The sequence below is a fragment of the Triticum aestivum genome, chromosome 5B (genome assembly GCF_018294505.1).
Source record: "Triticum aestivum cultivar Chinese Spring chromosome 5B, IWGSC CS RefSeq v2.1, whole genome shotgun sequence".
Lineage (NCBI taxonomy): Eukaryota > Viridiplantae > Streptophyta > Magnoliopsida > Poales > Poaceae > Triticum > Triticum aestivum.
The window spans coordinates 670,998,868-671,014,286 of record NC_057807.1 but is presented as its reverse complement, the minus strand read 5'-3'; positions in this window follow the sequence as shown (position 1 = coordinate 671,014,286).

Genomic DNA, 15,419 nt, shown 5'->3' with positions numbered 1-15,419 from the left:
TGACAAAGCACACGTGCATTCACACATCACATGGAACTTTCGCTTTTTTTTTTGCATTATATCCGATGTGCGGGGTGGAGGGAGAGACTGATAGTTACCCTTCTATCTTTTTTGTGAACATATGCACAGTGCACACGATTTTTGGGCTGGAGGCCACATATTTACGAGTGAACGGGACCCCCCCTTTGGCTGCATCGACAGATCTCGCGGGAACCTACGATATGCACTGCGAGAACCACCAATCCACATACAACAGGAACCCTGTCTTAAGGAACAATAACCCTTTCCATATATAGTAGATCGTGAGCATATCAACGCCGCTTTCCATGTGAGAGCAAAACGACCATAAGATTTCATTTTCTGACACACAATTTTCGGGTGGCGACACATCTTTATGGGTGAACGAGCCCACCCCTTCGACCGCATCGATAGACCATACGGGAACCTTTGTTATTCACTGCGAGAACCACCCACAAATGTACTATATGAACCATTTCTTAAGGAACGGGAACCCTTTCCGTATACAGTCAACCGTGAGGAGACGGCCCTTTCCACATGAGAGCAATCGACCTTCACTTTCAATTTTTGATAGAACGTCACATAAGGCACGGGGGGTTGGCAGGGGGCACACTAAGATCCCCTTAATGTAGACCGTGAGCACATTGACTCCTCTTACTTCATGCATGGTTGACAAAGCACATATGCATTCACACATCACATGGAACTTCCGTTTTTTTTTGCATTATATCCAATGTGGGAGGTGGAAAGGGTTCCCCCCATTATGCACTTTGAGAACCACCGGTCCACGTACAATAGGAACCCTTTCTTAAGGAACTAGAACCCTTTTCATCTATAGTATTTTTCGGGTGGGGGCACATCTTTCAAAAAAAAAATTGTGGTCGGGCTGTAGATGCTCTAATCTTTGTGAATTAATACAAGTGTGGATTGCTACAGCCTCTGCCTTTCCCACCTACAGGTAGAAAAAAGGCATCCCCCACCGAAGAAGAGGGATCAGAAGAAGAGGGTGTTGGTTTCCCTGCTGGAGGTGGCGTTGCAAAGTCAGGGTCAGACAAAGAAGATCAGAACCAGCACAATGGAAAGGCGCCTGCCATCAGCTCGAGGTGCAGCGTTAAGAAGCTTCACGATTTGATAGCCTCGCTTGACGAGGAAAAAAGACAGTATGTCGTGGAGATGGATTTTGGGGGGTTGCTGGAGCTACCAAAAATATCATTCAGATACAAAAAACGACGCAATGACCTCTGAATGCAACGACTGCATATACTCCGAGTCGATTGTCTTGAAAAATGGTCACGCCAAACGCTTATTGATAAATTGACAGTCGCTCTCTATGAATTGCAGTGTTTTGCTGGTCTGAAACAGTACCATATCCTGGCCTCAATAGCTCCAGTGCCGTCAGCCAAGATGAAGTTTATCTCTTCCGTCGTATCCCTATGATTCAACATCATCCCATAAAGTCAGGCCTAGTATCACAATGCGTGAAGGGCTTTTCCATGAAAGCAAATAAGCCAAGAATACAGCATGAGTGTTTATGCATACCGTTGTTTGTCTCAAAAAAAATGCATACGGTTGTTAGAGGGACTAAGTTCTTTGGATGATCAGTGTGCTGGAAAACGAAAATCTAATACTCAACAAAATAGTCTTTACCTGCAAAAACAAAACTGTCCGACAGCAAAATGTAATTACCTGCTGCCCACTGTTCTGAATGGCATGAAAACCGACGAGGTCGACGGCAGCAGGGACGATGGCTCCAGCAAACACGCCTTCCATCGGAGCAACGCTGATGGCAGGGCTTGATCTCCAAACGGCTCCATTTTTCGTTACAACGACCCCAGAACCGCAGTGTTTGTTGGAGCGCAGGGGGCAAAGGTGAGGAATGAACTCGTTGAACGCAATGTACTTCTAGTACTCGGATGCTAAATGTACAGATGCACCCATGACTTGGCCTCAGCATGGAAATTTGCTTGACAGTTTGAGGAACTAAATTGTTCGGCGGATCAAGGTACTGCAAAAGCAAAACCAATACTACTCAGCAGAAAAAGAATAGTCCGTAAAAAAGCTGCCAAACAAACAGAAATTACATGCAAAGCAAAGCGGACGCTGGACGCTAGCATTAGTAATTACATGCAGGTGGACAGTGGCGTTAGTGGCCGAATCGGTGGAACGACATTACCTCTGTTGTTTGCCAAAAAAAAGACATTACCTTTGTTGACAGTTCACACTTTTGGCTGCTTTCCACGGGACTTTCCGGCTGTAGTAACGAGTTCATCGAGCCACAGTTCATTTACTGTACAAAAGGTGTGGAACCGTGCTCATTTAGCTTGACGAAAATAGCAAATTTTACATGCCACGACCAACACAGCGCTGCCCGAAACTTTTAGTAAAAATGATCCCATTAGTCAATGCTAAAATTTGCCCGAAGTAGGTCTTTAACCACTGACCGATGTGAAAGGCACATCAGCCTTTTGCTCTGAATACACCTGAAAAGTCAAGAACTAGATTGCCATTCTCGGACTACGCCTTCCAAAAGGTTCAGCTGAACTTTCCTCTTAGATCATGGCGAAATTCAATAATTCATAAAGGCTGAACCTTATCCACCCAACGGTGAGGATCTCGACACGCATGAACGGTTCCGATAGCCACCACCCTAGTTAGTGTGGATACCAAATCCACCACCACGCATGAACGGTTCCGATAGCCACTCCCGGTTCCGACATGAACATTTTTTAACTGTTACAGACATTTTTAATGCTATCATGTTTTAACAAATTGCACTAACCAAAGAATTGCCCTGTTTTAAAAAATTTAAAATTCTGGATGAGAATTTAAAATAATATTAAGTACATTATGTTTCTTGAAATTTATGTATTTAAATTTTTCTTTGATAAATAAGAAAAATAAAAACAAGAACATTACAACTACCTGCGTGCTTATGGACTGGTCCATTTAGAACTCCTTGACGTGACACGGATAGTTCCCGACGAGACGAGACACAGTCGTGCCCCCAAAAGATCGCAGATTCTATTTGACGCTCACGAGCACCAAAACAACGTGCCTGCAATGAAGCTCGGCCTCCCAAAGCCCAAGTTTGAACCAGCCCACGGTTGCTCTGCTGTTTCTTCTCTCCCTGTTCCTTTTTCTTGCCTTTTCTGTGTCTGTTTATTTCTTTTCTTTTCTTCTACATTTTCCCTTTTTTTCTTTTTTCATGTAACATACAAAGTTGATGGCGTGTTTATATACGAACATATTCGTTGTATATTTAAAGAAATGTTCAACCTATATTAAGAAAATGCCAACATATTTAAAAAAAGGTTCATTGTGTATTCTAAACTTTTCAACGTATATCACCAAAACCTTCAATCTTTATCTAAATATTTTCAGTGTATATCACAAAAAAGTTTGATGCATATCCTATCTATAATATCTAAATAGTTCATCCCCACTATCCTATTTTTCTTGACATGCACACTATCCACATCAGCAAGGAGCCAGATCACCATCTCATGCAGTCACTGAATGGGCCATGTCATCATTTTCTAAATCCTTTTTCTCGCCCCTGTTTCCCTTGCTACCATGCCATCGCATTGACTCACTATCATGAAACGGACTGCATCTTTTCTTCTCAACGCCAGCGTTTTTTCTCCGCCACAGTGCCTCTTCTCCTTCCTGGCTTCTCCACTGAAGCTCCTCGCCCTCTTTATCTTCTCTGATCCCTATTAAATCACGTGAGTGGAAAGGATGCATCGGCACCTTTGCCTCCTCCTCTACCGGTCTACCCTGAGCAATGCTACATCTACGAACAAAACTAACGTAATCTTACATGATTAGACAGCTGGCAATTTGTGATTGGGATTAGGGAGGAGAGGGGGCCCACCCCACTTAAAATCAGGGGGGCGATAGAATTATGAAGGAAGGTTACGTAAAACTTTACGTAAGTCTTCGTAAGCCTAGAATTATCGGTCTACCCTCCCCATCTTCACGCCCAACTCCTTGCGCATCGCTTCACCTGTGTCACTCGATTTATCTTCTTCTCCTCGACTGCAGGGCTCTGCAGACTTCAGCCCTGTCTCCCCCGCACTACCATCACCTCCACCTAATGGACCAGCACATCGCATATCAGCAAATAAAAGCAGCAGCATCATCTCTAATCAGCAAAAAAAAAACTCCTAGTTCACCATCAGACAACTGGAAAATAAAAGGCATCAGCATAGACTTGTATAGATAAACATCAGCAACGGCATAGAAGGCGAGGACAAACATGGATAGATAGACAGTAGCAGCAGCCTAAAACTTGCACAAAGCCTCTGAATTGAATAAGTCAGGCGGCAACATAAAGGCTGAAAATCTGCATATGGAAGAAAACAACAAGCCTAAGCCACCATCGCCACCTCCCCTGGGGTACGGCTGTGGGAGTCCTGGATTAGGGGGTATCCGGACAACCGGACTACATATATCGTCCGGACTATTGAAGCGTGAAGATACAAGACTCAAGACTCCGGCCCGTGTCCGGATGGGACTCTCCTTTGCGTGGAAGACAAGCTTGGCGATCCGGATATTGTATTTCCTTCCTTGTAACCGACTCCGTGTAAACCCTAGCTCTCTTCTGTATCTATATAAACCGGAGAGGATTGTCCTTAGAAGGCCAATCACAATTACAATCATACCATCATAGGCTAGCTCCTAGGGTTTAGCCTCTATGATCTTGTGGTAGATCTACTCTTGTACTACTCATATCTTCAATATTAATCAAGCAGGAAGTAGGGTTTTACCTCCTTCAAGAGGGCCCGAACCTGGGTAAACATTGTGTCCCTTGCTTCCTGTTACCATCAACCTGAGACACACAGATCGGGACCCCCTACCTGAGATCCGCCGGTTTTGACACTGACATTGGTGCTTTCATTGAGAGTTCCTCTGTGTCGTCGCTGTAAGGCTCGATGGCTCGTCTCGTTGTCAAGGACGACATCATCTTTGGGGGAGCGCTGGTTGTAGGCCAAATTCTCTGACTTGGCGGCTTCATTATGGCCGCCCCATCGGCTGTCGCACCAATGATGGCCTCTCGGGTCATCACACATAACCTTTGTATCAATTCGGAGCTTGCCGAACAGATGGATCTGATAGAACTCTCCTCTCTTAATGAGCTCTTGGATTGCATCGCCGCTTTAGGAGTCGCTACGGACTATGACCGGATTGGGCTTAAACCCGACCAAAGGGACATTAGATCCCCGCCGGCCACCCATGAGATAGCGATAGTGGAGGAACCACACACGGGTTGCCCCTCAACTCTGAGGATGAATTATGTCCGGATCACCGTGCTTTGTGAACCGAACACCTGCTCAGAGGAAGACATGACCCGGGTCCCGGACTTAGAATCGGGCATTGGGCCGAAGAGATTGGGAAACACTTTGGATCCCGAGCTGTCAGGCTCGGAACCTCCCATGCCCTCGGGTGTTAGACCGGATCAAAATTTGGATTCAGCCAACGACACTCACCTGGACTTAAACCGTCTCTCCCGCATCAGGCAAGAGCCCCAGGAGACAGTACATTGTTACTGGGCCAGATTCCTCCTTGCGCTTAACAAGGTCAAGGGCTGCCACGAGGAGGACGTAGTCTCACTTTTCTACAAAAACTGCATGAACAAAGGACTCCTTAATGCTATAAGCCGCCGTGACATAGTAAACTTTGCGGACTTGGCAACCATAGTACAGAAGTACTGTGCGATGGAAAGCGCCTGGAAAACCCAAACGGAATTTTGGGATAGTACGGCCCTCTCCAGAACCTTTGTCCGAACTAAACGGTCGAACTCTCGAAGGTCGGCTGATCCAATCCCCAAGAAGTCGAAACCCGCCCCAGGGCGTGGAACCGTATTGGAGGAATGGCTCAATGGGCCATGTAAGCTTCACAGTACGCCGGACGCAACACCAACCCATAGCCTTAGGGCATGTTGGATACTCGGGCAGGTAGCAAAGAGTGGCGAGGATCTCCTCGTGAGCCCTAAAGCAGAACAACATCCCACCAACAAACACAAAACGGTGCTAACAGTCTTCGAGACTTTCGCCTCAAAGAATAGGCGCACGCGAGCTCATTGAGGCCACGCTGGAATCTGCCATGTGGCAAAAATAAATCCGTGGAATGACACTGCTATAACTTTCAATACCAGTTACGAACCCCAATTCCAGACCATCCGGGCACCAGCCGCTCTGGTCCTTAGCCCAATAGTGGACGACTTTCGGCTCACTAAAGTACTCATGGACGGCGGAAGCGGATTAAATTTGATCTACGAAGAAACACTCAAGAAGATGGAAATTGATAAAAGCCGCATTGAACAAAGCGGCACGACCTTCAGGGGAATCATCCCTAGTCGAGAAGCACGGTGTGCGGGAAAAATCACACTCGACGTGGTATTCGGCACCCCAGAGAATTACAGGTCTGAAGAAATCACATTCCAAGTGGCTCCTATCAGCAGCGGATACCACGCCCTTCTAGAGCAGGACGCGTTTGCAAGCTTTCAAGCTATACCCCATTACGGGTACATGAAGCTTAAATTGCCCGGACCCAATGGAATCATCACTCTAGCCAGTGATCCGGACGTCGCACTCTGCACCGAAAACAAAACCGCAGCACTAGCCTTGGAAGCATTGTCCGACGCCCTATCAGCCGAAGAATTAACAACACTGCGAGTTACCGTGGACAGGGACGATGTGATACTCGACAAGCGACCCAAGTCCACCTCGTTTAAACCCGCAGATGAGATAGTCAAATTCCAAGTCCATCCAATGGACCCCACGAAGACAGCCTCCATCGGGACACAGTTGAGCCCCGCTATGGACGCCGCACTGTGAAACTTCTTACGCGAGAATTGGGACATTTTCGCCTGGCACCCATCGGACATGCCGGGCATCGATTGGCCGAACATAGCCTTAACATACTAAAGGGATACAAACCTGTTAAACCGACCCTAAGACGATTTTCAGAGCCCAAACGGCAAGCCATGGGGGAAGAGCTAGCCAAGCTACTTGAGGCCGGATTCATCAGAGATATCAAGCATCCAGATTGGCTGGCAAACTTGGTAATGGTACCAAAGAAGGACAAATCCTGGCGCCTGTGTGTCGACTTCAAAGACCTCAACAAGGCTTGCCCCAAGGATCCCTTTCCCCTCCCTCGCATCGACCAAATCATCGATGCCACAATAGGACACGAGTCGCTGTGTTTCCTCGACGCATACTCTGGATACCATCAAATAAATATGGCAGAGTCTGACCAAGCTGCAACAGCTTTCATAACGCCATATGGCCCTTTCTGCTTCAACACTATGCCTTTCGGGCTTAAGAATGCCGACGCAACCTATCAACGCATGATTCAAACATGCCTCGAAAAGCAAATTGGCAAAACAGTGGAGGCATACATGGATGATGTAGTCATAAAAACAAGACACGTCGAAACCTTAATAGATGACTTGAGGCTTACATTCGACAACCTCTGAACATACGACATCAAGCTGAATCCAGAAAAATGCGTTTTCGGCGTCCCCTCTGGAAAACTTCTGGGCTTCATCGTTTCCAATAGAGGAAATGAAGCTAATCCGGCAAAAATCCAAGCTTTGTCACAGTTGGCTATACCAACAGACCTCAAACACATCCAGAAACTAGCTGGATGCATGGCTGCTCTGAGCCGCTTTATCTCCAGGTTAGGAGAAAAGGCATTACCTCTTTACCACCTTCTTCGGTGCACCGAACACTTAGTGTGGATGTATGCAGCCGCGGCCGGACTCGATGAAATAAAGACCTTATTGGACAATAATCCAGTCCTAACAACGCCAAATATCGGCGAACCTATGCTACTCTACATAGCTGCAACACATCAAGTTGTAAGCGCAGTATTCGTCGTCGAACGAGAGGTTGACGGATACAGATTCCCGCTACAGAAGCCGGTTTATTACGTATCCACGGTCCTCAGCCCATGCAAATCCCGATACCCACACTATCAAAAAATAGCATATGCGGTCTTCATGGCATCCCGAAAGCTACGGCACTACTTTCAAGAGTGTTCGATTACGGTGGCCTCCGAAGTACCACTAAACGATATAATGAATAACCACGATGCCACAGGCCGGATTGCTAAATGGGCCATCGAGCTCCTTCCGTTTGACATAACATACAAGCCTCGGCAGGCCATCAAGTCTCAAGTATTAGCTGACTTTGTCGCCAAATGGACAGAAGCCGAACTCCCTAAAGAGTACGACGCGTACTATAACTGGATCATGCACTTCCACGGCTCTAAAATGCTGGCTGGATTGGGAGCAGGTGTAGTCCTGACGTCTCCCACCGGAGACATGGTCCAATACGTCCTCCAAATATTATACACAGACTCCAACAATGCAGCCGAATATGAGGCTCTATTGCACGGTCTTCGGATGGCAGTCTCTATGGGCATTCAATGCCTAGAGGTGCGTGGGGATTCAAACCTCGCAATATCACAAATAAATGAAGACTTTGATGCCAAGGATCCGAAAATGGCGTCCTACCGTAATGCCATCCTTACAATGTCAGCTCAGTTCGAGGGGCTCGAATTCCACCATGTGGCTCGAGAAAACAATCAAGCGGCAGACGTCCTTGCTCGCATCGGTGCTAAACGCGACCCTGTCCAACCTAACATATTCCTGGAAAGGCTGTTCAAGCCATCCGTGGCATGGGAAGGGGAGTCCGGCAATACAAGCGCAGATCCAAATACATCCCCAGATTCCGAACTATCAGACATAATCGGAGGCTCTACCACCGAAATAACATCTTCGGCCCACGAAATCATGGTTGTCATCGCCCCGTGGACTGAGCCTTTCTTGGCCTACCTAAATAGACAGGCGCTTCCCGAAGACCAAAATGAAGCATGCTGCATCGTCCGGCGTTCTAAAGCTTACAAAGTCCATGAAGGGGAACTCTATAAGAAAAGTGCGACCAAGTGCTCCAAAGGTGCATCTCCGAAGAGGAAGGGCGGCAACTCTTGGCTGAAATCCATGCCGAACTGGGCGGGCACCACGCCGCGGCTCGAGCAGTAGTCAGAAGGCCTACAGGTTTTTATTGGCCGACGGCCCGAGCAGACGCACAAGACCTTGTCCAACACTGCGTCGGTTGCCAGCTCTTTGCCAATCAGAGTCATATGCCCCCTACCGCTCTCCAAACAATCCCCGTAACTTGGCCCTTCGCGGTCTGGGGGCTTGATATGGTTGGACCCCTTAAAGGGGGAAGCCACAAGAAAAAAAATACTTATTGGTCATGGTAGACAAGTTCACCAAATGGATAGAAGCCAAACCAGTCAAAACGGCCGAATCCGGACCAGTAATAGACTTTATATCCGGGGTCGTACACCGATACGGTGTCCCCCAAAGCATTATCACCGACAATGGCTCAAATTTCACAGCCGATGAAGTGAAAGCTTGGTGCGGCAAAATGGGCATTAAGCTCGACTACGCTTCCGTCTACCATCCCCAAACAAACGGCCAGGTCGAACGGGCAAACGGTCTTATCATGAGCGGCATCAAACCCAGACTAGTGCGATCCTTGACAGAGTCAGACACGCATTAAGTCGAGGAGCTCGACTCCATACTCTGGGGGCTGCGGACCACGCCGAATCGCACCACCGGATATACACCATTTTTTATGGTGTACGGCGTGGAAGCGGTACTACCCTGCGACATAATACATGATTCGCCACGTGTACGCATGTACGAAGAGAAGGAAGCCGAGTTAGATCGGCAGGATAACTTGGACGCCCTGGAGGAGGAGTGCGATGACGCAAAGGCCGGTTCCGCATTCTATTTGCAACAGGCTCGACGATACCAGAGCAGAGAAGTGCGGACCAAAACTTATAATATTGTCGAGCTCGTTCTACGCTTACCGGAGAAGAAGAAGGACAAGCTCAAACCCAAGTGGGAAGGTCCCTTCATCATCGACAAAGTTCTCACCGGAGGAGCGTACCGCTTACGTAATGCGTCCGATAACAGACTCGAGCCAAATCCATGGAATGCGGCCAGACTTCGGAGATTCTACGCCTAGCGCCGAACTCAGTGTCTGTCTCCTTACCTCCTCCTTTTTAATTATGCTCCATGCCTTTTCCTTTCTCGATTTTTCTCCCTCTTCACACAAAGTATTTAATACAGTGCGGACTTCTGGACCACTCCGGCCGCACTATGTGTGTAAGCAATACCTGGGGGCTTCCTATACGGAAGCTAAAAATAATTACTCTAATGGCTTTTCGCCCATCACATATGCATTTCTTTTTCCATATGTGCCTTTTCTTCACCATTATATGCATCGATATGACTTAAGATGTGGCCAAGCTAGATTGCCTGGCTCTTGTGTTTATGCCCTACGTTCCTGTTAATTCGGCTAGGGCATAAGGGGAGCACCTCTGCGATTGTTACTGCCGGTTCAGCCGGATGTGTACCACAGATTGGGTGAAGCCGAAGCTAGTTTCCTTAGGAGAATATTCGGTCAGTGACCAAAAGATGTATTCGTTTATTACAACGTAAATCCCGAGAAGTCTTGTATCCTGCGCCATGGTTCGCAGTCCGGACATGTGCGTTGTCGCATGCTTACCCAGGGAAAGGAACCCCTAACAGAACTATTCTCCCTGGAAGATGTTTTTTACTATCCATGTAATATAACATAATTAGTTGGGTACTTGTCTGTTCAAGCACTTATGACCCCTACGCCTGGTTTCCACGCATACCCCCGTTTTTTATAACTGAGTGGGTATTCGGACACACCCCAGACTGTCGGATCCAGGGGCTGAAGCGAAAAGGTCCGCCATGACAAATGATTTTAACCCGGCTAGGGGCTACTTATGTCCATCGAATTACATAGTCACTTGGACTGACTATATTCTTCCTCTATACCATCCAACAGGCTATCTAGCTTACAATCCTATTGAGAATACTTTGCGGCTAACGCCACCTGGTCATATACCAGACTCACGGGAATTTCTTGCCCATCTGGCCCTGCCGGTCCGACTTTGGCCATATGGTTTGGGTCCAGCTTGGTGTAGCGCGTCTTCACCATAGCCTATGCTTCTCTTGCACCTTGCCGGCAGGCTGACATCTTCCACAATCGGAAGCGCCGCCGTGCTCCGTGAAGCATGTCCACAAGCTCCCCCATGCCATTCGGCAGGAAGCTTGATGGCCAGAAAGCCTACGCAACGCCCTGCATCGCCTGCCGAGCTCGCTCGTGTAGGTGTGAGAGGTCTTGCAGTAAATCGCCTGCAGATGCGGGCATCTCCTCCTCATGGCGACCCGTTAACATTCCTAGAAGCAAAACTCTTTCAATATATGTCCTCGCCGAACTATGCTACAGTTCGTTTAGGCACTTACCATAAATGATGCGGCAAAGCCTTTTGTTCTCCTTCACGGAGTCCGCCAGCTGCGCACGAACGTCTTTTGGTTCCACGTCCAGCCGAACATTGGCATCTTGAAGATTATTCTTCTCCTTCTTAACTTGCGTAAGAATGCGCTCGCCAGCCCTTAGCTGCCTCTGGAGATGTGACTCGTCATCCCTTCCGCCCTCCGGATTCACCCCGGGGTTATTTGCAGAATTTTCTGTTAAATTCATCATACTAGCCACTTACTAACTGGTGCATTTTTGTACAATCGAAAAAAATGTTACCAGATGAGGCCTTCTGGGATTCCTCTAGCTTGGCAACCGTCGCCCTCAGTTGGGTCTTGCACCCCTCTAGCTCCCGAGACAATTGCTCCTTCTTATCTACAAGAACCTGCACATAAATTGATCCTTAAAACAGTTGTTCCAACCGTTTCAAGTCTCAGGGGCTACTGCTATACATGCTTATCAAACTTTCTTACCCGTATATCTTTGGTATACTGGTCCGTCGCCCGGGCAAGCCCTCCTTGAGAAGCTCGGATGTATGCGTCCCCCGAAATGAAAGCATTAAATGCCTCTTCGGAAAAGATGTTGTTGCGAAGCACGGCCCGTCAACTCCGGTGATTCATGGCGTTTTCTACTTTGGAATTCGTGGCGGAGAGCATATCTACGTCCTCTGTCGGAGGACTATGCGGCATTGGCCCCACGTCCGCCTCCTCTCTCGAAGCCGGTTCTGGAACCCGACTGGTGGAGGCGTGATTGGCAGGATCCCCGGATATAGTCCGGATACTCCTCTTCCTGCCAGGATTTAAAGGGCGTTGTTATACTTCAAATAACAATAATTACATGACAGGTTGTTTCCTTACCTCTGTAGCGGCATGTCGGCCCTAACCGCCTTCCTCTTGAGCCTACCCAATCCGGACGCATGTGGCTGACGGGTCCCTAGGGGCTCGGCCCTGCGCTCCGACCGTCATCTCTGCAAAAACACGACACTTCAGGGATACGGCATGACATCAGGAAAGAGTTCTCTTCGGCGGATCGAGTCTTCGGCTTGGCTTAAACGCGACGTAGGTAGCAGTCAGGGAAAATCGGCAGTAATAGCCACCGAGGCGCCGTAATGGCTCGCCCGATAAAATATCCCGTTGACAAGCTCCACGGCCGTATCCGGATCTTCTTCGAGTTCTGGATCCAGGGCCCTTTCGGGGTCCTCTGGCTGCGGGGAAGGGCTGGAGATTCCTTCTACGGCCCTCCTCAGTTCCTGCTCGGAAATATCGAGGCAGGTAATCTTAGCAAAGAACGCCACAATAAGTGAAGCGGGAAAATGAATGACAACTTACCCAGTTTGGGGGATTGTACATGAAGAATCCATCCCGCGGTTTGATGTGAAGGAAGTCTTCCTCTTCTCCTTTGTATAAATCGGACAGTATCCTTGCCAGAACAGTGGCGGAGTCCGGACCCTTACGGCCACAACGGGTGGCATCATCTTCCCCGTTGAAATGCCACATGGGATTGCCTTGATATTGAAGCGGTTGCACTCCCCGGATTATGCATATTGCCATGTACTCGACTATTGTCAGTCCAGATTTGGCCAGTAACTTTATCCTGCTCATCAGGAAATGTATTTCCCTGGTATCCTCTTCTTGGGGGCCTCGGGATGCCATCTTAGACGTGCCGTCGGCGGGGCATTACTGAACTTGGGGAGTCCTATCCGGACTGGATCCGGAAGGGGAATGTCGTCAATATAAAACCACTCTGAAGGCCAGTTCTCTGGTGCCTTCTTGGGAGTGCCGGATAGGTATCCGGTCTCGGCGATACGCCATACTTTGGCCCCGCCCAATTGACATAGGGACTCTCCTTGGTTACAGGGGACAAGGCAGAAATGAGCCTTGCAGCCTAGAAATAGCTCACAAAGGGCGACATACCCTGCTATATGTAGTACGGAAGCTGGGGTGAAGTTGTGCAACTGGAGGCCGTAGAACTCCAGGAGCCCGCGAAGGAATGGATGAATAGGAAACCCGACACCCCTTAACAGATGTGGAATGAGGCATATTCGCTCCTCTGGAGACGGATTAGGGGATCTCTCCGCTTGTTCCCTGCCATTATAGGTGGCTATTCCGGCTCGGACGGGGACCATGAACGCCGGTGGGAGAAACCCTTGCGTTTGTAACTCTATCAAACGGCTATGAGGAACTGAACACTCTACCCAGTCCCCCGGCTTGGGGCAAGGGGAGCGAGTAGAAGAGCTACGATGACCGGCCATGTTGGAATGGTTTTTCCGGGGCGCTCTGTTGGATGCTTGCTCGAGGGGGAAGAGTGAGGTTTGGATCTGGGAATCCCCGTCTCTTCAAATAGACGGTTAGCCCAACGGATCAGGGGTGGCAAATGCAAAAATGCCTCGACTCCTCGAAAAAAATTCGCTCGACACGTGGAAATGGTCATTATTGAAGCACTGAAGCCAAGGAGTACAACATTGATGAGATGCCGGACACTGTTTGTCGTAATAGGTACATTGGAGTATTCGGAGATGGAACCTGCCTTGCAATGCCGAAGACAAGACCGCGCGCCGGACTCACCTTCATTGAAGCCTGGTTCAGGGGCTACTGAGGGAGTCCTGGATTAGGGGGTATCCGGACAGCCAGACTACATACATCGTCCGGACTATTGAAGCGTGAAGATACAAGACTCAAGACTTCGGCCCGTGTTCGGATGAGATTCTCCTTTGCGTGGAAGACAAGGTTGGCGATCCGGATATTGTATTTCCTTCCTTGTAACTGACTCCGCGTAAACCCTAGCTCTCTCCAGTGTCTATATAAACCGGAGAGGATGGTCCTTAGAAGGCCGATCACAATTACAATCATACCATCATAGACTAGCTCCTAGGGTTTAGCCTCTACGATCTCGTGGTAGATCTACTCTTGTACTACTCAGATCTTCAATATTAATCAAGCAGGAAGTAGGGTTTTACCTCCATCAAGAGGGCCGAACCTGGGTAAAAATTGTGTCCCTTGCTTCCTGTTACCATCAGCCTGAGACGCACAGATCGGGACCCCCTACCCGAGATCCGCCAGTTTTGACACCGACAACGGCCCCTCCCACGAGCCCATCAACAGAAACAAACTCCAGCTCGCCCCCATGCACCTAGGCACGCCCTGCCGTGGTCACCATGATGTACGGAAGCATCACCATGCTCTCCTACGTCCTGTACATCAATGTCCCTCCCTTCGCCACATGCCGGCCATAAACCATCCGCCCCATTAAACCACGCGCCTGCACCTCTCTAGCCGGCACAGTCCGCCTCACCCGCCATGGTGTGGTTCCGCCTACAAACCCCCCACCGCTCCACCACATGGCATCGATCTGCAACCGCCGGTCGCTCCCCGCTGAACCACGAGAGAGGGAAAAAGTGCGCGAGGTACAAACAATGCATCAGGGTGGACTCAACGGAGTTGCCTGCACGCCTGCAACGGATGGGATCCGGGAGGGAGTTGCCGCACGTGCCCTTTCTTGAATCCGGTGAACCCGAGGCAGATTGATGATGACGAACGACACCTCTTTCATTTTGATGCCGGCGGTCCAGTCACGCCGGGCAATGAGCAGGTGGCCGCCGGAGGCGAGGTCGACCTCCACCACCGAAACCCTAGCAGGGTGAAATCGATGGGGGCGACCACTTGAGGTGAGGAAAAGTGGATCGACGCGGTGAAGCTAGTAGAGCTGCAGCCCCGTGTGTGCCGGACGGCGCCGGAGCGGCCGGAATCGGCCGGCGTCGGAGGCGGTGAGCAGTGCGGATCGAGCGAGTGGGCAGGAGGGGGGACGGGAGGAAGAGGAGAGGGGGTGGATGAGTGCGGGGGAGAGGCGGCTAGGTCATCTCCACGGGAGCGGGGACTCAATTTATACGCGCAAGCGTGAAATGACGAAAATGCTCATGACGGGGCAGGCTATTTACGCGCGGTGGCACGGTCGGGGAGTAACTATTCATTCCAGCCGTAACATTTTTTTATCTGACGGATGAGGTCGTTCTAGGGGTCGATCCGACGGTCC